Here is a 23,182-nt window from a genome sequence, read left to right as displayed (position 1 = left end):
CAAAAAGGGAGGAATAGAAGAATTAAAAAACTGAGGAGATAAACATAACATACAATAGGAAAACCGTGGGTGTAAATGCAACCGTATCAATTACATTAGATTATCACGCATGCTAGTTAAAAGGCAGAAATTATTGGAATGGGTGAAAAAGCAAGAGCCAACTATCTGCTATCTATAAGAGACACACATTGAAAATTAAAAAAATAGATAGATTTTGGATGTCAAAAATATACCACTCATAGGGCCAGGCTGGTGGCGCAGTGGTTAAGTTTGCATGTTCTACTTCAGCAGCCTGGGGTGCACAGGTTCGGATCCCGGGGTGCAGACCCATGCAGTGCTTGACTAGCCATGCAGTGGCAGGCCTCCTACATATAAAGTAGAGGAAGATGGGCACGGATGTTAGCTCAGGGCCAGTCTTCCTCAGCAAAAAGAGGAGGATGGGAAGCATATGTTAGCTCAGGGCTAATCTTGCTCCAAAAAATATATATATATATATATATATATATATATATATATATATATATATATATACATACAAGCAAGGGCTTGCCCATGGCAGAGTGGTTAAGTTTGCACACTTTGCTTTGGGGGCTCAGGGTTTTGCTAGTTCTGACCCTGGGCATGGACATGGCACCCCTCATCAGTCGGGCCATGTTGAGGTGGTGTCCCACATAGCACAACCAGAGGCACTCACAACTAGAATATACAACTATGCACTGGAGGCTTTGGGGAGAAGAAGAAGAAGCAGAAAAAAAAAAAAAAAAAAGAAGATTGGCAACAGATGTTAGCTCAGGTGCCAATCTTAAAAAAAAAAAAAATCACAGTCATTCGTATGTCAAGTTGATTCACTGTTCATGACTCAGCTTCTTTACTTTTTATGACTCAGATCATTTTTGCCTTCATGGAACTTGCTTCCTGAACATTTGAGTGACTGATTTGAATCCAATTAGCTACTTCTCACGAGGTTATATATTCCCCTTTTGGCCATGTATGTCAAAGATCATAAATGTTTCATACATTGCTTTTAATTTTATTAGTTGGAGGATATTCTTTATATAAAAAGAGTTAGTTATAGCTAAGGAATGATGGATCTTTGCATCTTAAGTTTTAACTATTCAACAGATCACCTAATTTAAAAAAGAAATTTATAGGAATTTCTGATCTTATCCATCAGCCATATCAAAGGGGCATGATAATATTCCTCCCTTGATTTATCTGATCTGCACTGTTCATTTTTTGTTTTTTGGGTTTTTTTTCCCCTATTTTTTTGGTTGCTCCATTTCAGGTTTCTTTGCAGTCATCTTCTGCTCTTTACATATTGGTATCTTTGGTGGTTCTAACCTATATTCTATTCTTTTCTCATTCTTTACCTTCTTTCTAATTATCCACTCAATTGGCTTTGATTACTATGTATGTTATTGACTCCAATGTCCTAAGAGTTCCCTATATCAGTGACTTTCATCCTGGTTTCCCAGTTGCTTAAACCAGATTCCGGGGGCCCATTCTATGCTCTTTCTCATCCCACTGGACTCCTCATTCCAGCAATCACAAAGTGGTGCCAATTTCATAGCTAGATATACTAGTCCCCGCCCCTCTTGCCCACTGGCATCACCACACGTCATGTTGTCATCACTTCTTGCAGTCTCTTAATTTACCTTCTTGCTTCTACCTTGGCCCTGTTCTAATCCATTTTTCACAATGTAGTCCAAGCGATCTTTGTAAAATTCAAATCTGATCACGTCATTTCCTTGCTTAATACCTATCAATGATTTCCTACGGCTCTAAAGTAAAATCTAGTTAAGGTGGTTTATAATCCCTTCATTTCTCTATCCTCTTCTTTCCTTTCTAACTTCATTTCTCTCCCACCAAAATACCTTCGAACTCAGTAGTCCTACTGTTCTGAATTCTTTTCAGTTCCTATTATAGGCTGTCTTTCACTCTCAGCACTTTACACTAACTGGTGGTTCTGCCTGGAATACTCTGGAAATCCTTCCTCCCCCTTTCATGCCCACTGTCAACTAACTAGTCCTACTTATCTTTGTCTTTCATAGATCATCTTACATATCATTTCTTCTGAGATGCAATCTTTTGGTGCTCTAAGCTGATCTAGGTGCCGCTCATGTACTTTCTTAATTTCTCTATCATATCCATTTTTATACTACATTTCAGTGATACTCAATACTTTTTTCTTCTCTGCTATACTCAAAAATCCTCCTTTCACTAACTAACTTACTGTCATTGAGATTCTTAGCTGGAGATCTATACTTTCTTTAGAGTTGGGAGGTGTATTAGATTTGGAATGAACTCGTGGATGATTCTGATATGCCTTTGGGGCAACATCCCTGCCTATACAATGAGAAATGCTACTTTTTGCCATTCCTGTTTATTTTCTTATATTCCACATTAGAATGTAAGTCCTAAGAGGTCAGTGACTCTGTTTACAAATCTTATTCGCTATTGTATTTTTAGGATCTCTCAGGTACTTTGCATGTAGTGGGAATTCAATAAACAGTTGATGGAGTAACTGAATAAACAACTCTTGTCAGTGCGTGAAATTTTCAAGAGTGCTTTCAAGGGAAGCAAAATAACCCCAGAGATGTCTGATTTGTGCCCGTATCATTTCTGCTGTTATTCCAGGAATGTAGCCCAAATTTATTAGAACTGTGCTTAAGAGTAGTGAAGATCTTGAAAATTATCAAGAGCCTTCAAATATGCATACAGTAATTCTAATTCTGGGAATTTATGCTAGTGAAATAGTTAAGCATTAGCATCAAAATTTAATTACATAGCATCTTTATAATAGTGAAATTGTGGACAGCCTAGATGATCAATAATAGAGGACTGATTTATTAACTTATGATGCATTTGTATAATAAACTGTGATTCAGACAATAAAAACCATATTTTAGAAATGTATTTATTGATATGGGATATATTATCCTGATATATAATAGCCAAAAATAGTTCCAAACACTATGCATATAATTTTACTTATTAAATTTATATTTATATATTTAATATATCATATTAAATAGAGTATTCATTGATATGTTCAATCTTTTTCTTAGTTTTCATCACTCTGGAATAATACAACTTTTTAACATTCTCTGTAGGTTTTGTTTTGGTTATTTATTTATTTTTTTTACCATGAAAGTGTGTTTCAAGTATCATAAAATGTTCCTAAATGCTAAAGAATGTGGGAGCCATAGAGGAGTATTGGCTTGAATTTTTGTTGAGATCTTCTTCCTTCATCACTTTTCCACTAACTCAGCTTTTTTTCCAGGAAGCTCACACAACTGTCTATTATGAACAAAAGATACTTCTAAGAAAACTGAAGACAACAGCTATGTACTTTGTCACAGAAGTTTCAGTCTTCTCCTGGTTCAAGGTAAGTTATGGCTATTTCCTGAAGGACAGTGTCTTGTTAAGGGAAATCCATTCTGGTCTGATCAGATGATAACCTGGAATACAGTGTTAACTAGATTTAAAAGACAACCTGCAGGAGACCTCATCAGTGATGCAGTGGTTAAGTTCATGCATTCTGCTTCAGCAGCCCAGGGTTCGCAGGTTCAGATCACTCATTAAGCCATGCTGTGGTGGTGTCCCACATATAAAATAGGGGAAGATTGGCACAGATGTCAACTCAGGGCCAATCTTCCTCACCAAGAAAACAAAACAAAACAAACAAAAGACCATCTGTGGCCTTGCTCTTCCAGTAGAAAATAATGAATTGTATTTAAAAAATAAATGCTTCCACAAAAATTGTTTTCAGTATTTCAAAAAGCTTGAAGTGTTTTCATAACTAGAAGTTGCATGGCAGGGGTTTTTAGTAATGTATAAAGAAAAATGGTACTTTTTAATGCTTTTCTTAATTTTAAGAATGGTACTATCAGTGTCACTAAAATTAAAATGACCGTCATAAGAATTCTTACAGAAAAACCCACCTCCTATTCTTAATTGCGTTACTTTGGACTTAATGCCTTTATACTTCCATTATAAATATATTAGTAAAAATTTGTTACATGTCTTACCAAAACTTTTGCTTTAGGGTAAAAAGGTACTGAATAGTTTAGACTAACGGAGCTTTGAGGAATCATTCATGTTATTCATATAAAGAACCTACTAGACTAGAGATTTCTCAAAGGACAGTGGTATCTTCTGAGCTCACTATGGTATCAAAAAAAATGAATGACTACTGAAATAATATTTAGCTTCGGTAACTTTGTCTGCCATGCTATTCTGCAAAGAGATGACACAGTAATAATCCTCTTCTTTAAAATGAGCAGTAAAACTCAGGAAATTAATATAAATGCATGTAGGATAATATCAGTGTCTCAAATTCTAGAGCACTTAGTTTGTGAAACAACAGTTATAATCTCTATTTTGATTGGGACTCTGAGAAAAGCCAGCCAGATTCATTCGCTGCAGGAATTACTCACGGGGAGTTAATGGAAGCCCTTCCGCAGGGGCAATAAGTCATCCAGCCTGTTGCAGAACTCTTTAGCTCTCTACAGGAAGAACTTACTAACGGCAACTCAGGAATCCGGGGATCTGCATGAGGCTTTCACACCACCATGGAGTCTGAACATAGACGATCCAAAGACCAATGACTGCGTCCATATTAGCATAATGATTCTGTTACATTAGCATAATTCACTCAGTTAGCATGGTCCGTCTAGTCTGTAGCCGCCAAGCATGCCACGGTTGTCCCTTTCTGCTGCTTACGTCCTAGACCTGCCCATTTTATCCCACATCTGCTTTTAGCCACAACTCTTTATGCTTCTCTCCATAATTTCGTGCTGGGCAGCCACCCCTATCTGACGTGTTCAGAAAGAATCAAAAATATATTTAAGTGCGATCAAAGAAAAATGAGGAGGAAATGAGTGTGAATGCAAATAATTTACAGGGTGTTAAATATCCTTCCGTTTCCCAATTTTCCACTACGGTAGATCTCCATGTTCATTCTCCACTTGAGTTTTTAAGATAATAATGCAATACTGACTCATATCCTTGGATTATCCAAAGATAAAGTAGACTATACTGGATGCCATGCTCCACCTAGGTCCCTCCTCAGCGCTGAAGGGGCACATTCCCTCAGCTGCTTTGAGTGCTACTGATGACAGTCCTCAACTGTCAACTGTCTCTTGGAATTAGCTGTCAGTGAAGAAAGCTGCCTCTCTCAATGTCACAATCCTTCCTCCGGGTAGTTTTTCTCCAATAATTAGTCGATGAAGCTTGGCCTCTTTTCCCACTCAGGTGTGGCTTTCAGAGACAGCTATGAGAGAAAATCCTCTCAATGGGCAGAGCTTCAGGGAATACACTTGGTCATCTAGTTTGCATAGAAAGAGGTATATTGAGGCTGGAATATATATGGATTCATGGGTAGTGATGGATAACCTGAGAGATACTCAGGGGCCTAGAAGGATAGAGATGAGGAGATCACAGACAAGGATATCTGCGGTAGTGACATAGAGATGGAAATATGGGAGTGGGCAGAATGTGTGAAGATCTGCGAACTGCATTTTAATACCCACCAGACAGCATCTACCCTGAAAGGGGCAACCAAATAGAATGACTCAGCCAGTTGATGTCTGCCAGCCTCTGTCACTGGCCATGCCAGTGATCGTATAACAGACACATAAAAGGAGGAGCTTTGGTGGTAGAAATGGAGGCTCTACATGGGCTCCACTCATCAAAGCTGGTCTAGCTTGTGCTGCTGCCAAATATCTGCCTGCTAGAAACAAAGACTAAAGTTCAGTCCTCAATATTGTGTCATTCCTTGAGGAGACAAGGTAGCCATGTGGTGGCAAGTTGACCTCAGTGTACTCCTTTCATCCTGGAAGGGGCAGTGATTCATCATGGCAGTCATGGACATATAGTCTGAACATGGATTTGCTTTTCCTGCCCACGGGTCTCAGCTAACATCACTTTCCGAGAGCTTATAGAGTGTTAGTTTCAGCAATAATGATTTCATATATCATTATGCCAGTTCTAGAGACACACTTTATTGCAAAGCAGATCCATCAGTGGGTACATGATGACAAGCTCCACTGGTCCTATCACATGCCACACTGCTCAGCAGATGCCAACTTGACAGAGTGACAAAACAGCCTGTTGAAACATAACGGAGGTGCAAACTCAAGAATGCTTCCCTACGCGATGGGATAACATCCTCCAAGACACAGCGGATGCCCTAAATCAATGAGAATTATGCGTCTCTGGGTCCCCAAGAAGTAGAATACATTGCTGAGGAAGCAAGGAGTGGAAGAAGTGGCCCCTGTTACTAAATTTCCCAATGATCCACTTGAGGAACTGGTGCTTCTTGTTCCTGAGACTCTTAGGTCTGTAGGTTTAAAGATTTTGGTTCCTAAAGGAAGAATGTTTCTGCCATGGGCACATCAAAGCTATGGTAGCTGCTGGGAATTTTGAATTTCTTATGGCAAGAGACCAACAGACATGAAAAGGAATCACCATCCTGATAAAGACGATGAACCCTGAGTGTCTCTGATCCTCTTTCTCAAGAGGTAGAGCTGCCACTACAGGGAGTTTACAATGGACTAAATGTCTATGTCGCCTCAAAATTTACACGTTGAAATCCTAATCCTCAATGTGATGGTATTTGGAGATGGAGCCTTTGGGAGGTTATTAGGTTAGGAGGGTGGAGGCCTCATGAATGGAATTAGTGTCCTTGTAAAAGAAACCCCAGAGAGCTCTCTCACCCCTTCCACTAGGTGAGGACACAGCAATGAGATGGCCATCTGTGCACCAGGATGCAGGCCCTCACCAGATGTTGAATCTGCTGGCATCTTGATCTTAGACTTCCCAGCCTCCATTACCATGAGAAATAAATGCTTGTTGTTTAAGTCTCTCAGTCTATGGTAATTTTGCTATAGCGGTCTGCACAAACTAAGACAGAGGCATATGTCAGGCACTCAGGCAATCCACTTTTGGAATATCCATGACCAATTCTGAATTCAACTGGACATGTATAATAATATAAATAGACTCGTACAGCAGCCACAGCCTGAGGAAATGTGGTGCCCAGAGTCTCACACCATCAGATGATCCATCTAGAAGAAAGGAGGTGATATTTGAGAGTTGGGGAATCTGGAATGGATGGCAAAAGATAGAGACCAAGTATCAGGTGTGGCCTTAAGACCAGCTGCAGTGGTGGGGTCTATAATTTTCCCCCAGGAAGCCCACTGCCATCTTTGGAGCTGCTTCACCAAACTTCTATAAAGAACTAGAACCAGCATAGCAAGGAGGGAACTGTAGTCGCCACTGCTGTCCTGCCCAGCTTCTCCTTCAGGACCAAAGGACCTAGTCCCACCCTCCCCACCCACAGTGCTCAGCTCATAGGCCTTTCCCAGATTAGCCCTTGGATGAAAAAGCCTCTCACCCAATATCACACTCCTTCCAGGGGGCACCCTGTACCCAATGATGGGCTGATTCAGGTGTGTGAAGTTCCAGTGCCTTTGCTTGAACTTGGAAGAACTCTGAAGGGCCATCCCCACTTCAGAGATACTCATGGAGTGAGCTGAGGAAGCTGAATTTCTCCCTCTTCCTAATCCTGCTCTTTCCTTACCAAATGGTGTTGATTATAAGAGCATTTGCCAATGAACTTTCTGCATGCTAATCTCTGCCTCAGAGTCTTGGTTCTCAAGAATTGACCTGCAACAATGACTGACTATTAGACTGCTGTGCAGTTGGGAAATGCGCTCTGGATCCTGGAACACTCTCCAGTTAACCCGAACTTGCTGACTCCATACAAGTAGTAATCCTTCCTTTTTCTTGGAGTCAAAGTTTCTACAGAGATCATGGACCCACTCTGAAGGCTCTTCCTTCTCAACTTAAGGCTTGACTCTATTTCTCTGGCTAGGAGTGGACACCCTCAGACCAATAACTTGAAGACTTCAGTTCTGTCTTCCAAGAAAACATTAGAATCTTCCTATCAGTTTTCTTAGAGTAGTGCTTCCCAACAGAAATATAGTGCAAGTCCTCTATGTAATTTACAAATTTCTAGTATTCACATTAATAGAGGTAAAAGAAACATGTAAAATTAAATTTAACAATATGTTTTATTTAACCAAATGTATTCAATATGTTGTCTTTTTAACATGTACTCATTATAAAACAATTTTCATGAGATATTTTGCCTTCTCCTTTTTTTGGTACTAAGTTTTCTGTATCTGATGTGTATTTTACTCTATAGCACGTCTTGATTCTGGGTAGCCATTTTCAGTGCTCAACAGGCTGGTGGCTGCCATACTAGACGGTGCCTTCTTTAGAGCCTTGGCAGAATCAATCACCTGTCTCTGAGGAAGAAAGGACTCACTATACATATACAGAGGACTGTAGAGTCAGAGCTCTAAATGAGATCAGAGCGTCGATGCTTGCTTTAAAATGATGATCTGTTCTTTTACCAGGGACTCACTCTAGATGTGAGTCTCAACTTCGATTTGCAGTGCACTCGAGGGTCTGAATTTTAGGGTGTGGGCTTGACTTGCAGTGTCGTGGAGATTAATACACATAAGGAGAGGTTGAAAGATCCTGAGACTGAGTCATGACAGACACCTTTAATTATAACATGGCAGTGTGTTGACTCTTCTTGACTTTTAGATGATATATTTGTTAGTGTCACGAAGTTGCTTATCTTTAGAATCACCAAGAGTTAAGTCCGAGATAGTGTCATTGACTCAAGAACTACAAAAATCACGTTATGTGACCTATGGGAATAGATATCAAACACTCTGTTGGAAAACAAATTATGTCATTTCATGAAGTCATCTTATTAAGGATGACTACAAAACCCAAGAAATAACCCTGGTCTCAAAATTTTTATTTCTCAGATTTATTATTATTCACAGACTAATTTGGGGTATAAAAATAATGATTATACATTAAAATATATTAGATTTTGTGTTATGACTCTAAAGTAATATCTAAAGTAGTAATAGTGTTAGAATTAAAACTGCTTCCTGGGTTCATGTCCTAGGCTGACTGCTTAGCAGCTGTGTGATCTTAGGCAAGTCACGGAACCTTTCTGTACTTGAGTTTTGGTGCCTAGTTTGTAAAAGAACAATACTGCACCTTCCTCTTAGGGCTGATGTGAAGACCATAGGAGACAGTTGCTGGGTACAGAGTAAGTATTCAATTTATTATTGTTTTTTATGCTACAGAGGATGAGAAAGCTGCACTTGGGTAATTGCTTGCACATACACTATGTCGTTTAATTCACATAGTAACCCTGGGATGTAGCTCCCTTTATCTTGCTTGGAGCAATTTGCTCAAGGTCATACCACCAGATAGGGGTCAAATTAAGTCAATAAAGGTCAAAGCTAACGAAAACAATCCTGTAGCTATCTTAGCATTTCTTCATAGCCTTTCTTACCTCAGATTTATGAGGAATCATTCAGATTGGCCACGTCATCTTTTTAGTCCATTCTCCAGAAGTCATGGAATTAGATCTGAATCTCAGTCAGTCTTGTCCTTGATGTAATAGGGAACCAAAATCCTCACTTAGAATATATATCAATATAAAGCTTGATTCTTCCCCAAAGAGTCCTGGGGGCCGTCTCTGAGTTTGCTGATGAAGTGCCTGTTGTAGCTTACACCACAGATAAGGCTCTCTTAATCTTTTTTTTTTTTTTCTGATTTAAAGGAGCTTTCCCACTTTTATCCATTCGAGAGCAAGATTTTCTGCGAATCCATCTGAGACCTACAATATATGCATGTGTATTTTGTACTGAAAGTAAATTCACCATTCTGCCTTTCAGCCTTTCCTCAGAGTATCAAGCATATCAAAGTTTGTTACTTCAGGGGTCGAATAACATTTTTATATCGTAAAATAAAGCTACATATGTATTCATATATAGTTTTCAAAATATTGTCATAGAGTTCTTTTCTCTGCAGCAAGATTTATCTTTCAATGTTCCATTAGATGCTTTGTCACAATGCATTTATTTAACATTACATTACCATTGCTTCATACTGAGTGTCCTCCTTTGAGCGGAGTCAAATATTAACAATAAAAATCTGTCTTTTTAATAAAAGTTTTAAAAATACACAAAATAAAAATATCTACGATCAATCTAGGTTATTGATTTGCTAAAATCTGTTTTTCAAAGTTATATCTCGTCAATTTCTCTGTCAGAGAACACAGTGCTCTGAAATGGGGGATATTTAGTGCCCCTTCATTAATAGAAAATTATCAGAGCTTAGTCATAATACTTGATAAAGCTATAAATGTTAAATTCTTGGAAACCAGAGACAGCAATTAACGTCTACATTTAAAGAAAGTAGAATAATGCTTAGTTATATCATAATCTGTTAGAAACATAATATTCTAAAAGTAAAAATTTAATACAAGCAAAATGTTCAACAATAAGTATTGATAGATATTTTATATCATTCAATGATACAATATTCACCCACTTTAATAAAGTTATGGAAATAACTATTGAAATGACACTGCTCATAATATGGAGTTTAGTGAATAAAACAGATTTTAAATGAGCATGTACAATACGATCTCTTTTTTTCTTAAAGATATGCACAGAAAATGATCTATTAATACTAGTGGTTATCTCTGGGCAGTACGATGAAATGATTATGGGATTATCTTTCCTTTTGTTTATCTATATCTATAAGTCTTTCCTATAATGAGTATCTGTTGATTTGGCAATCTGGAAAATATTTTTAATTGTGTTTTAAATAATTGAATAGCATTTTAGTGTTAGCAGTCAGCACAAGGCACTGTGTCACTCCCTGGGTATGTCACCTGAGGGATAAACTCAAGCTGCCCTGAAAGGAAGACAAAGAGAAATGGTGAGCCTGATGGAATATATAGAAAGGCAGGGGAACTGTCCAACCTACCTGTTTTTCCAAGAGGATAGTGGAATATTCATCCTCGACTGATGGTACTTAATATTTTTGCTTAGGCTGTTTTAATCCATCGTTGTCCAGTCACTGCCGGCTCCCTACCATCCTCATCCTGTAGAAAAAATGACAGATGGTGTGTATCAAACAAGCAGTTGTACGCAATAAAAAATGAGTTTGGCTATTCTAAGCTAAAGGAATGGACTAGAAGTATGTAGAGGGTTCAGAGAATGAATATGAAGTAAGAGGACCTGCTTACAGAACCAGGAAGAGCCAAAGAGGTTCTAGAAGCCAAGTAGCAACAAATTATTGGCTGGGATACCACCACCTAGTACCACCCTTATGTCCAGGCAAGAAGACCCCTTGCCCTAAGCTCCGGATTTTAAAGTGCAGAGCTTGACCCTCTTCTGAATATGACCTGCTACATGAAACAAAATCTATGAAGCCGAGGAGACACGCTTACCCAGAGCCCAAGCCTGCCTTCTTGACCATGCTCTGGATACATAAGACTCCCAAATTCCCTGCACAAACGGTCCTGACCTGCTTCTAGAACCTATGCAGGCCTCTGCACAGGCTCCATCCACTCAAGAAGAGACCACTACAGGGGTGGCCAAGGGCTAGCTTTCTGTTGGATGGTGCTTGGATCTGCAGGCCAGGGAGTCCACATATATAGGCACAAAACTCCTCACAGAGCGGGGCAGAGCCAGGAACAGGAAGAGGAGGAGAGAGGGTCTGCAGACTAGGGCCAAGCACCAGAGGTCCACTCTCCCCAAGCTTCCAGAAAACAGCATGCAACTCCAAGGGATCTGAGAATTCTCAATTCAAACCTGGCCACTTGGGGTTTTATGAAAACCACATTTGTCAAGGTATAAGAAGAGAAATATATCATATATATTGTTAAACAGTTTGCAAGGTTGATTTACAACTTTTAAATATTTTGTTTTATGGTATATTGGCCTCCGTGTGTCCTGTTGGGCCTTGCAAATGCTTCCATCTCCAGACACACTAACAAAAGTACATTCTCATCATTCCTTTATCTTTGCATTTTTTTCCACAAGATTTAAAGTCCTAGAAATTAAATTGACTGAGCTTAGGCAATGAGCCGCATCCTTGCCGTCAGGTATTGAGAAGAAGGAAATCTGGCCTGTATGACTTCTACAGTAGGAGACAAGGCCCTGGTGACCCACAGGACCACACACAATGGTGATAGCCTACTCTTGCTCCCATCAAATAGGAAAGAGAAGTGGGTGCTAGACAGTCAAACAAAACCAAGCACCAACAAATATGCCTTTTATTGGGAGGAAGAAGACCATCTTTACTCAACTAGCTATCGTGGGTCAATTTAATTAAGCCCCCTTTCCCTCATACACGAACTAACCGTAATAACACCTGTTTCTTGGGATTGTTGAGAGCATTAAAAAGAGGATATACGTGAACAGTGCTCTGCAGACAAGTGCTATCTGAATTATCACATTAGTCTTATACTCTAGGGAGAGCTCTGACAGCTGCTAAACAGGAATTAAGAGAAATATACTAAATAGGGGAGACACCTGACAATGACGAAGACCGATAACAGGCATGATAGTATCTGCTTAAACACAGTTCTATTCAAATCTTCACATTTTGTGTGCTACTGCTCAGTCTTAAATTAGAATGAGTATCTCTCATATAATCTGCACGATTTCCTTACAATAAATTTTCAGGCTTCATTTGGCCATCCCATAAACTCAGCATACTCTAAGCAGGTTGTTAAGTACATTCAAGGATTTCACAATGAATAGCAGAGATCCAGTTATCATTAAAATGAAGTGCTGACATTGGAATAAGGCCACAAGGAAGTATTTACTGCTACTGCTCTGGAATTATAATGATTTCTTTGCTTGGCCTTTAGAGAACTGAGTGATCTGGTGCATATTTAGCTTGTTTACTAATAAGATATTTGAAATCAAAACGTTGAAATGTCCATGTATATATGTTTGTTAGAACTAAAAACTATCTTAGCATTGCGTTTACAAAAAGATAGCTTCTTTGTTAATTGCCTACATTTATTATTTATGCTGGATGCATAACATTTCATGAGATGATAGTCCTTTTCCAATTTAACAGAGCATAAACTAAAAAGTATTGGAGAGTTTGAGAGGGTACTTGACATCAAGTAGGAGGTTATCGATAGAAAATGAAAGGTTTTGTTTTAGGAGAAGATGTACATCCCAAGAGACTTCTGTCTTAGAAGACAGAGGAATTTTTCTGAGGAGCTCACCTCAGTGTAACAGAGTCTGAAGACAAACACCCCAGGCAATTACAGAATAAGTATCTGAAAAAGAATGAATCGGCATGAATTTAAGACACTTAGAAGCAGCCAGAAAAATGAACACTGGACTAGCATAGCCTGAACTCGGAACTAGGAAGATTTGTCAAAATCTTATTTATTCCTTATGAGTACAGAAGACAAATAGTTGAAAATGCGGTATTCACAGAGACTTCTGTAAAATAAAACACATTTGCTGTTCAGCTATTTTTCTGCAAGATACAGGTTGGGGTTGATATTATTAAATTTCTTCACACAAGCTATCAATTTATGGAAATGGCTTGGTCAAGCAAGGATAGAGATCTTTGGAACAGCCATTATGAGGCCTTGCCTAGAGAACACCAAATTTGTCTCCACCTTGTGTTGTTTAGTGTTGGGATCTAGAAAAGCTGGGTTTGTAAAATACCACCTGACAGGTGAATTTAAATGTTACTCCCCACCTTGGATGTTATGTCCTGCTCTTTGGTTCCACATCAATAAAGCTCCTCCTAAATCCAATGCGTGGAATAAAGCTGCTCTGGGAAAGAAGGTGGTTGGAGAGATGGTTATTGTATCCAAGGTGAGTATGTTATTATCTTATTGGACATAACATCAAATGTTGCTTATGAAAACATGTATAACTGCCACAGGATGCTGGTCTACGTCGGTGCAAACATCCCCCCAGCACAGCATCACTACAAAGTGGACACTGCAACCCGAAGTTAGAGTAAAGCCATCACCTAGGACTCTCTTCCCTCAGACACCTGAATGGTGCTGTCTCATCCTTTATCCAGGTCCCTCCTCAAATGTCACCTCATCAGTGAGGTCTTCCATGACAGCTCTGTATAAAATGGCAACTCCAAGCCCCAAACAGACACTTTCCCTATTTCTTACCCCATATTATTTTTCTCCATACTACTGTGGCCATCTCTATTGGTTGCCTCTCTGTCCCTGTACCCTTGCGTGTCAGCACCACAGGCCCAGCAGTGCAGTCTGAGCAGGACTTCCACAGCAGTTAGTGTTGGTTCTCAAATGAAAGTGACAATTTGTAGGCAAGCGAACGTGGATGAGTCCAGCATGTCCCCGGATATGCAGTGTGTTTGCCACTTCACCTGATAGCGCAGCAGAATGAAGCTTTTAGGGGAGTCGTGACTCCACGTGGCAGTTAAAAATCACAATATTCAATTATAAATCGTGTTCCTTTTCTTCCCTTTTTTCTTTTATAATGCAAAATAAAGTTCTTTTCTGAAACAAAATAAGTTTATGGGTTATTGATAAAATCTTATAAAATACAATTCAAAATATGAGCAAAGAGAGGCCAGCCCAGTGGCATAGTGGTGAAGTTCACGTGCTTGCTTCAGCAGCCCGGGGTTTGCAGGTTTGGATCCTGGGCCGGGACCTACACACCGCTCATCAAGCCATGCTTTGGTAGGCATCCCACATATAAAATAGAGGAAGATGGGCACAGATGTTAGCTCAGAGCCACTCTCCTTCAGCAAAAAGAGGAGGATTGGTGGCAGATGTTAACTCAGGACGAATCTTCCTCAAAAAACAAAAAAGAGCAAAGAAAAGGACATGGATGTACTGTCAGTGTTGGATTAAGTTCCCACTTTTTGCCTGTATTCTCACATCTATAGTTCGGAGCAGTACCTTCATGGGTTGTTACAACAGTACTTAATGTCTGTTAGTGTTTTTTCAGCACCACTTTGTAGGGAGCAAAAAGTTTTTCAGAAACTGTCATAATTCTCAAAAGAGTGAAGGCCTAAGTGAAACTGAATGCCGTGATTGCCCACTTGACGAATGGTTATGGGGCAACTTAAATAACTTGATCAAATATATATATTTTACTTGCTATGGAGCATTTTATGATTTTAACCCAACCACTTCAAATCCATTCTCACTGACATCTTAGTTTTTTTCTAGGGTGCTCAAACAAGGCGCATCTACAGAAGAATGTTTACCTTCCAACCGTGATGGTTATTATCTATTCCAGAAAGAAAAGTTGTATTAGTGAGCTTTAACAGTAAACTACTAATTGGATGTCTCCGGTTGAGAACAAATCCTTAGACGGGTATTCAGGATCCTCTTAGTGAGGCGTCTGTCTTTCACTCACATCGCTCAGTGTCTCCCAGTCTGGACTCTGTTGCATTATGTGTGAAAAGTCTTTCATTTCTTATGTCTCCTTAATTTTATTCTCGCCTTTTCTTCACCTTAAATACCCACCGCTTCCCACAGCACACACACCACACACCACTTCTCTGTTTACGTTTTAACATTCTCTACGATGGTGTTTCTCAAGTTGAAATTGATAGATCATCTGCTTCAGAATCACCTGGGGGCCTTGCTAACAGTTCAGATATCGGAGCTCAATTCCAGACTCTTGAATCAAATCAAGGGGCTCAGAAATGTGCATTTTAAGCCAGATCCCTTGCTGAGTCTGATGCACAGTTAAATTTGAAATCAGTTGATTTATACTTTCCATGCAGTCCCTCTTATTCACCCAGTTCACCCAGTGATTTCTTATTCCTCCTAACTTACAGCCCTTATTTCCTAAACCATGCATAGGAAATTGATGGTGTTCTGCCTGGTGACATTATCTTACTTTGCTTAATGGTTTTGTGAATTTTTGCATTAATTTTAACCTTTTGCATGTGTGTGCGTAAACTTTCTTCCCAATGTCACTTTTATTTATTTATTTATTATTTTTATTATTTGATTATTATTATTTTTATTATTTTATTATTTTTTGTTATTTTCATTTAGGAGAAAGTCATACTCCTTTCTTGCATTAGCCAGAGGGCCCAATACAGTATCTTTATACATTAAATGCATAATTAATATTAATAAATTGGCTTCACACTGGACTCATCCTGGATATTCTCCCAACCACTTTCATGGGCTTACCTTCTGCGTGGTACTGTTTCCCAGTGTTTTGCCTTGACCTACTATTCTTTTCACTTTACACCTCTCTGTGGGTGAGTAGCCATTTATGTGGCTTTCTGTGAGTGGCCTGGGGATGGGTCTCCAGCCCAGACTCTCTAAAACTCCCAATAAGTGTATGACTGCGCAGTGGACATCTCTCCTTAGAAGTCCAACAGGTTGCTCATATTCAGCATATCCACAAAATATTTCATTATCTTTTCCCCCAAATTCTGTGTCTGCACTTGAATTCTTTCTGGTGGATGGTAGAACTGTCCATTAAGTTACTCTTACCATTGACCTTGGGAGTACTGCTTGATGACTCCTGGTGCAAACATTGTGAAGTCAACAGACTCGGATTTGAATTCTGTTTTACCAACACCTATGCAATCTCAACCAAGGCATCTAAGTTCTCTGAATCTCAATTCTTTTGCCTTTGGAATGGATACCTAATACCTACTCCATAGGTTTGTTCTAAAGATTAAATTAGATAGTATTTATAAAATACTTAGCATACTACTGGCTTATGATACGTATTCAGTTAAGGTTAATAATTATTATTCAGGCTTTGACCATTTCTTGCACTGATTCTATGTTTCCTGAAGTGTTCTTCCTGCTCTGGTCTTGGTTCCACTGCATGTACCTTCCACACAGCTGCCAGAAGCAATATTTAAATCACATATGTAGTCATGTGGCTCCCCAAAGCTTTCTTGACAAAGTGCAAACTCCCTGATTAGCACACAAGCTCCTTCACTGGTTCAGAGCTGTTCCTCTAACTTCATCTCTGATAACCTCAACATTTGCAATTTCTGGTGTAGACAGACCCAACAGCTTTGAGTCTCTCCAATGAGTCATGAAGCCCAAGCCTCCATACATTCCACCTGGATGTATAAGGTGTGATCTATTTTTCCAACTTATCAAGATAGTGGCTACTCAGGTCTTAGGGAAACTTCCTTATAATTTAGATTCTCCTGTATTATCACTTAGCCTTGTGGCTGAATGTTCATTGAATGGCTTATTGTATTTTGGTGTGGATGTGATTTTCTTGTTTATTTCTCCCAAGTAATTAAACCATGTCCAATTTATCTTTTGATCCCACAGCGTTAGACACTGTGCCTAGCACACAGTAGATGCACAATGAAACTTGGTTAAGCAAGTGGGTAAATATGTTAAAATAAAATCTAAGTTATGGAGATAATGAACTTCTCTTTCCCAGTTCACTGCAATACACTTCTCCTTACATATAATGGCTGACTCTGATAGGATCCAACTTAAAATTTTAAGGTTGGTTGGACCATTACAGGTAAAGTGGTCCACCTCTCCCTAGAAGCAAGAATCCCCACTATACCCTGGCCTAACTCACTTCACTTCAGAAACGAATGAAAAGGAAAACATCTTAGGAAAGATTATCCATACTCCTGTCTTTTATCAGCAAGATAAGATCCACTCCACTTCATTGAGTACCCTGTGGCCAGTGTCCACTTCTAAGTGAAAGGTTCACTTTCTCATGTGGTGCTGATAAAACTCAAAGTGGGTCACAAGGCAGAGTTTCATGACAATGACATCAGGCTCGACGAGGCCCAAGTACTTCTCTCTCTGCAGGATTATTTCTTAGATGAAAACTGGGCTTAGATAGAATGTATTCAGCTTTCTCTCTCGTTTTTATTGTCATGTGGGTCAGAGGGATTTTGGGGGTGGGTCAATGGATTGCCCCCCTTGTCGTCCTACATCCATGTACCTTCTGATGGGAAACGGGTCTTTTAGGTTAAGCTCTGCATTTCCTGAACTTCTTTAGGATCAATAGTTCATTATCTGCTATATTTGCCAATATGTAAAAACTCCAGTATAGTTGCTATAATTAAATGAAAAACCTATATTTGCAGACTGTTGCATGATTTGAGATTCCAAAGAATTTCTTCCTCTTTTAGTGTTAGCTTTGACTCTCATTCTGCTTGTCACTTTTTCTTTAAGGAATATGCAACTCTAAATGCTTCTTCTTCAGACAGTAGCCTTGACATATAATACAAGTGGACTCTTCACCTTTTACAAAACAGTTAAGCTACTTATCAGATGTGCTGGCTTCTCAAACCACTGTTTTCTGTCAGGTGGGAAGGACTATCGTCTTGGGAGATAAAGGCCATTAGTTATAATTAACTTTCCCCCATTTCTTTCCTCTTAGGAGATGGATTTTAAACAACTACTACACATCCCACCACAGTTTGTGATTACATTCCATTAGATGTGATGAAGCATCTTCAGAGAAGAAAACCATCATTATGAAGTGAGTTTAAAAACAAATTCCCATGAGATCTGGTAATTATCTAGTGGAGTAGAGATTATCTGCCTACGGTAAGAGGATTTATTTTGTACATTACATACTCATAATAATAGCTTGCAGCATGATATAAAAAGGAGAGAGGAAAGGATACAGTCTCAGGAGAGCAGAGACCCGACTTCAGTTCTGTAAGGAAATCAGCCAAAAGAAGACAAAAACAAAGTGTAAATAACAATTGTAGTCTGGAAAAGAACCTGATCGAATTTCATTTATCTTTCACGGTTCATGCTGATATAATTAAACAGAATAGCTAATTGTTAATATTGTTCCGCGTCTGTGGCTTTCATCCCCACAAGCTGTCTACAACTCAGCAGGATTTGTTTAAACCGAAGTACTTTATTATCTTCCCCAAATGAGAAAGTAGTGATGAGAAAACCCACTGATGAAGAGAGAACAGGAGAGTGAGAGAGCAAGAGAGCACAGAAGATGAAGCTGGCTTAAGCTGATCCTTGTCGTCAGGAAGAGGCACCGTGTGATTTAACCGTTTCTCATGGGGTAGGAAGACAGGGACAGCTCTGAGCAGAAGGCAGGAGGAAAAGCCTGAGAGTGAGGCTTCATCATTTTGTCTAAAGCATACTCCCCCAAATCTCATATTTATACATACTACAGTACAAAATGACATTTCCAAGCCAAACATAAGTACGTCTTGCATTGTATACCACTTCAAATAAGCAGATAAGGAGAATGAATAATTGAGATCTGTGAGCTGCGTACAAACATTCCCATAAAGGAATTAGGATCTGAATATCACAGAAATGTGCATTGGATATGGCCCTACAAAAGCATGTGGTTCACCTCTCACTTTGCTGCTGAAGAATATAAGCCAGAGAGGTGAATCATACCATTAGTAGACCCAGACTGGGTGTTCTTTCCCAATTAAGTTATGTCAAGTTTACATTTAAGTTATATACAAGTAAGTAGCATGTGCTTGCCTGTGTATATATCTATGTTTTCTTGACCTTTTTCAGAGTATAATGTTTCTACAGGTCTGTTGTAAGTACCCTGTGTCTCAAAACATGAAAAAGGCTTAGAATCCTAGTGGATGGAAATAATAGAATAACGTTTATTGCGCATCTGCTAGGTATGCAACTAGGAATGTTACCTATGTTATCACTTAATCCTCCAACAAGCCTGGAGAAACACTCCATTCTCCAGGCGAAGTGTTGAGACTCATATCTATTAGGTATGTTGCCACAATGACGAGGAAATGGCAGAATCTGAGTTTAAACCTGAGTCATGTGGATCTGAAAGCCCCCAGTCTTTCTTACCTAATCATGCTGTCTTCTGCGCATCTGTTAGCTTGGCCTCAGAGAATTCTATTTGTGAAGTTCCTGCTTGTGTTTCATCAAGTGAACCGCACTGTGTTGGAAATAACAGCACTGTGGCTCCAACTCGTGACTTTTCATGAAATGACCCGTTGGTAGCATTAAACAAGATGGAGAATCCTGCAGGCTGTCTGAAGAGTGCTGGAGCAGGCTCGGCTGCAACTTCAATCATCAGTCTTCTTTAGTGTCTCTCTGTACATCATTCACGTTAGAGCAGAGCATGACTTTTCTCAAGAGAAGCCACCACGTCCCCTGAGGCTTTCGAGGCTGTAATCCTAAAAGGACAGTAAAGTCGGAAGCTGCCTTTGAAGCTTGTTCACACGTGCCTGATGCTGAATTTAAGTTTTGAGTGTGCTAGGACTCTCAGTGTAGGGGTCTGATAAGGTAGTTGATGGGGTCTCACTTGTGAATAATGAAGGAAGCAATCGGTCTTTGTTTGCTGTTTTTCTGAGGAAGTAAATAGATGAGTTGGCCTGCCAGTCTGACTCTGAGGAGAATAACGTTTGGAACACAAAGATAAGAGTTGAGAACTTTGAAACTTGGTCAGCATTAATTTTCTACTAGCAAACGACTATGTGTCTTCAAAAACACAAGCCAAGGCATTTAACGAGAACTCATCATGGAAAACAGGTACCAGACATAAGCTCATTCATTGTCTTTGTCTCATACTTGTGCATACTGGGAAAATTGCCTTTCCAAATTAGTTATAAATATGTTGAGATTATTCAACATAAAAAGAATAATACAATCTAAAATCACCGAATCTGTCGAGAGCAGAGATTGGCAAACTTTTTCTTTACAGATCCTGATAGTGTTTAACCCAAATTTCCTAAATCTATGACTATTTTTTTCGTAGTTATTAGGAGCAAAATATTTGACATGAAAAGTTCTTACTCATTAATATTTAAGGACAAAGTGGAAAGGGAATTTGGGGGAGATTATTTGTCTAGGCAAGACTGTGGAAGTGGCAGTAGAATGTTCCAGTACTGTTGTCTCCTTGCTGTGGGGGATTTCCCATCATGCTCTCTATTGGGGGAGATATTAATGAGTCTTAAAATCAGACACACAGCACAGGAGATTTGCTGGAGAAGAGTCCTCCAGAGTGAATAAAGGGGGAGCCCAAAGGCAAGAGGTTCCGAGAGGTTCCATCCTGGTACCTCTGTCTGTTCGAGGCTCCCCAGCCACATCTCTGTGTGGTGGTTTTGTGGAGACACCAAGACTGTTTTCAACATTTGAGTTAATCTCAAAATGACGTTTTGATTTTTAATGTGTTTATTTAATTATTGTAGGAATTGACCATCTTCTATTCAATTGGCTTAGTTTGCTTTGGATATGGTCACACTTTGTCTTAACCCTTCATCAAAAAACAATATAGAATGAGACATCAAGAGCTGGAGGAAACCTCGTGGCCTTTAGGGTCCAGGTACTTCTGCATGCAAAGCGTCTGACCACAGTATCTCTCTGAAGGCCGGTTGCCTCATGTACGAAATGGGTCAATAATTTCTAACTTCTAAGGTTATTGTGAAAATTAGAGCTAACAGAAATCGAGTGCTTGGCATAAGATCTAGCCCATCATAGACACTCAGTGGTAGCTGTTACTGCCCTAATGTAACATGGTGATACTTTTAAACCTATGTCAGATTTATTGCTAGCACTTTATAAAGTAGTTGATGACAATGGCTGCTGTAGATGCAGTCTCTTTTTTCTCTAAAGTAATAAACTCTAAAAAAAATTCATATCATGAATCTTTGGGATAGGATATTTCACTGTCCATAACTCATATTTCCCTTTAACCTCACATTTCTCTCTTTTGACTCATTATACCCAGACAATGGTTCTGTGCTGCCAAGACAGCAAAGGTTTGCTTTTGTACAATCGTCTTTATTTTTTCAGACTCTGCTTCTGCCATGTTGACGGTGATAGCACTGAGATTCCTCTGGGTTTATATATAGCAGTATATTTATTTGTGAAATTCCGAGTTTAGAATAAGCTTTGCTTCCTTTAAAATACAAATTGGAATTCTTCCCTCTTAAAGCACAGTCCTTCTATACAATTAAAATTAGCTGTCTTACCAGGTTAAAAACTCTCCCAATTATTGAACTGGTAGACCCATTCAATTCATAGTCACTCATATGTCTCTTGTCAGATTTATTTTGAAAAAAATCCACTTTATAAGATTCATATATTCAAAATGCTAGAAAGAATTATACCTAGGGAAAAGACCAAACGTGACCAGCTATATGCTAGCTTCTACTTGGCTGTATAAAATTGACTCAGAAAAGAGGCTGTTTATCTTTTGAGAGTGAGCATTGCTTTGCCTCACATTGTGACCTATGAGCTGTAGCCAGGAGCATCCTTGGCAGAGCAGGCCCTGAGGCAAACCTCAGTGTGCACTCTCTTCCTTCTCCAGGAATGTTCTCTACACGCAAAGCCAGGATAAATACAGTGAGCATTAAAGGCGGTCTTAGAGGGAAAAAGAAGTTGCTAGAGACTCATCTGTGATGCATGTAAAAGTAGAAAAATAGTCCCAATAGTGTTTGAGGAAAGCGATGGAAGAATTATGAGCCAATTGTGTGCACGGCAGCCTTGGATAGCTCTCTTATGCTTTACTGTAACATGGCTAACCTACCTGAAATGAAACCCTGCTCATTTGTGGCTCTGTGTTCTCCCCTAAACCCAAAGGCCCAGGGAAAATGGCCCTGGATTTCAACACGCTGGTCAAGGCCCCACCTCTGACTGATAACGTGCATTTTTCAGGTGGAGAAGAATGACTCAGAGGCATCTGGACACCACCCCGAAACTGGCCTCCTATAGGAGAGGTGTAAGGGTTTCTTCATGGCCCACCATGATACATGGGCTCAAGGTGACATCCCTCTCAATGCCTGAGGTACCTTGTTAGCCATTCATCCATGAAGCATTTTCTTTCCCTTTTCAATATCTTCAATTTCTCTTTCTCCTATCTTTCCTTGAAATAACCCTCCAAAATTCTCCCCAGATTTAAAAACACCACCCCAGGATCCTACTGTAGCTTTCAGTTGTTTTTGCTTTTCTATTACTGCTAAAAATCTTGCATAAGTTGTTTATGAGTATTAACTCTATTTTCTCCCATCTATTCTCTCCTCAATTTCCTACAATCAAGATAATTTTCTCACCGTTTTCCAAAAGATGCTCTCTCAAAATCACTGAAGCATTATCTTCTTTACAATTCTAGAACATCTCGTTTGTTCTGATTTCCTTCACATTTTTTAATAGTACAGGTAGATTCTGTTGGCTCTTTGGAGCTGTTTTCTCTTCTATGTCAAGAGGAACAGCAGATAGTTCAAGATTTTTATCTTGGGCTCATATCTGCATTGTACATGTCTATGTTGCCAATTAGCTTCAGAAATCATCCTGGTAAAAGATGTGGTAAACCCTCTCTTTTGAGAACTAATGATATTA

Source organism: Equus przewalskii, chromosome 28 (genome assembly GCF_037783145.1).
Source record: "Equus przewalskii isolate Varuska chromosome 28, EquPr2, whole genome shotgun sequence".
Taxonomy (NCBI): Eukaryota; Metazoa; Chordata; class Mammalia; order Perissodactyla; family Equidae; genus Equus; species Equus przewalskii.
This window is presented reverse-complemented; position numbering follows the sequence as displayed.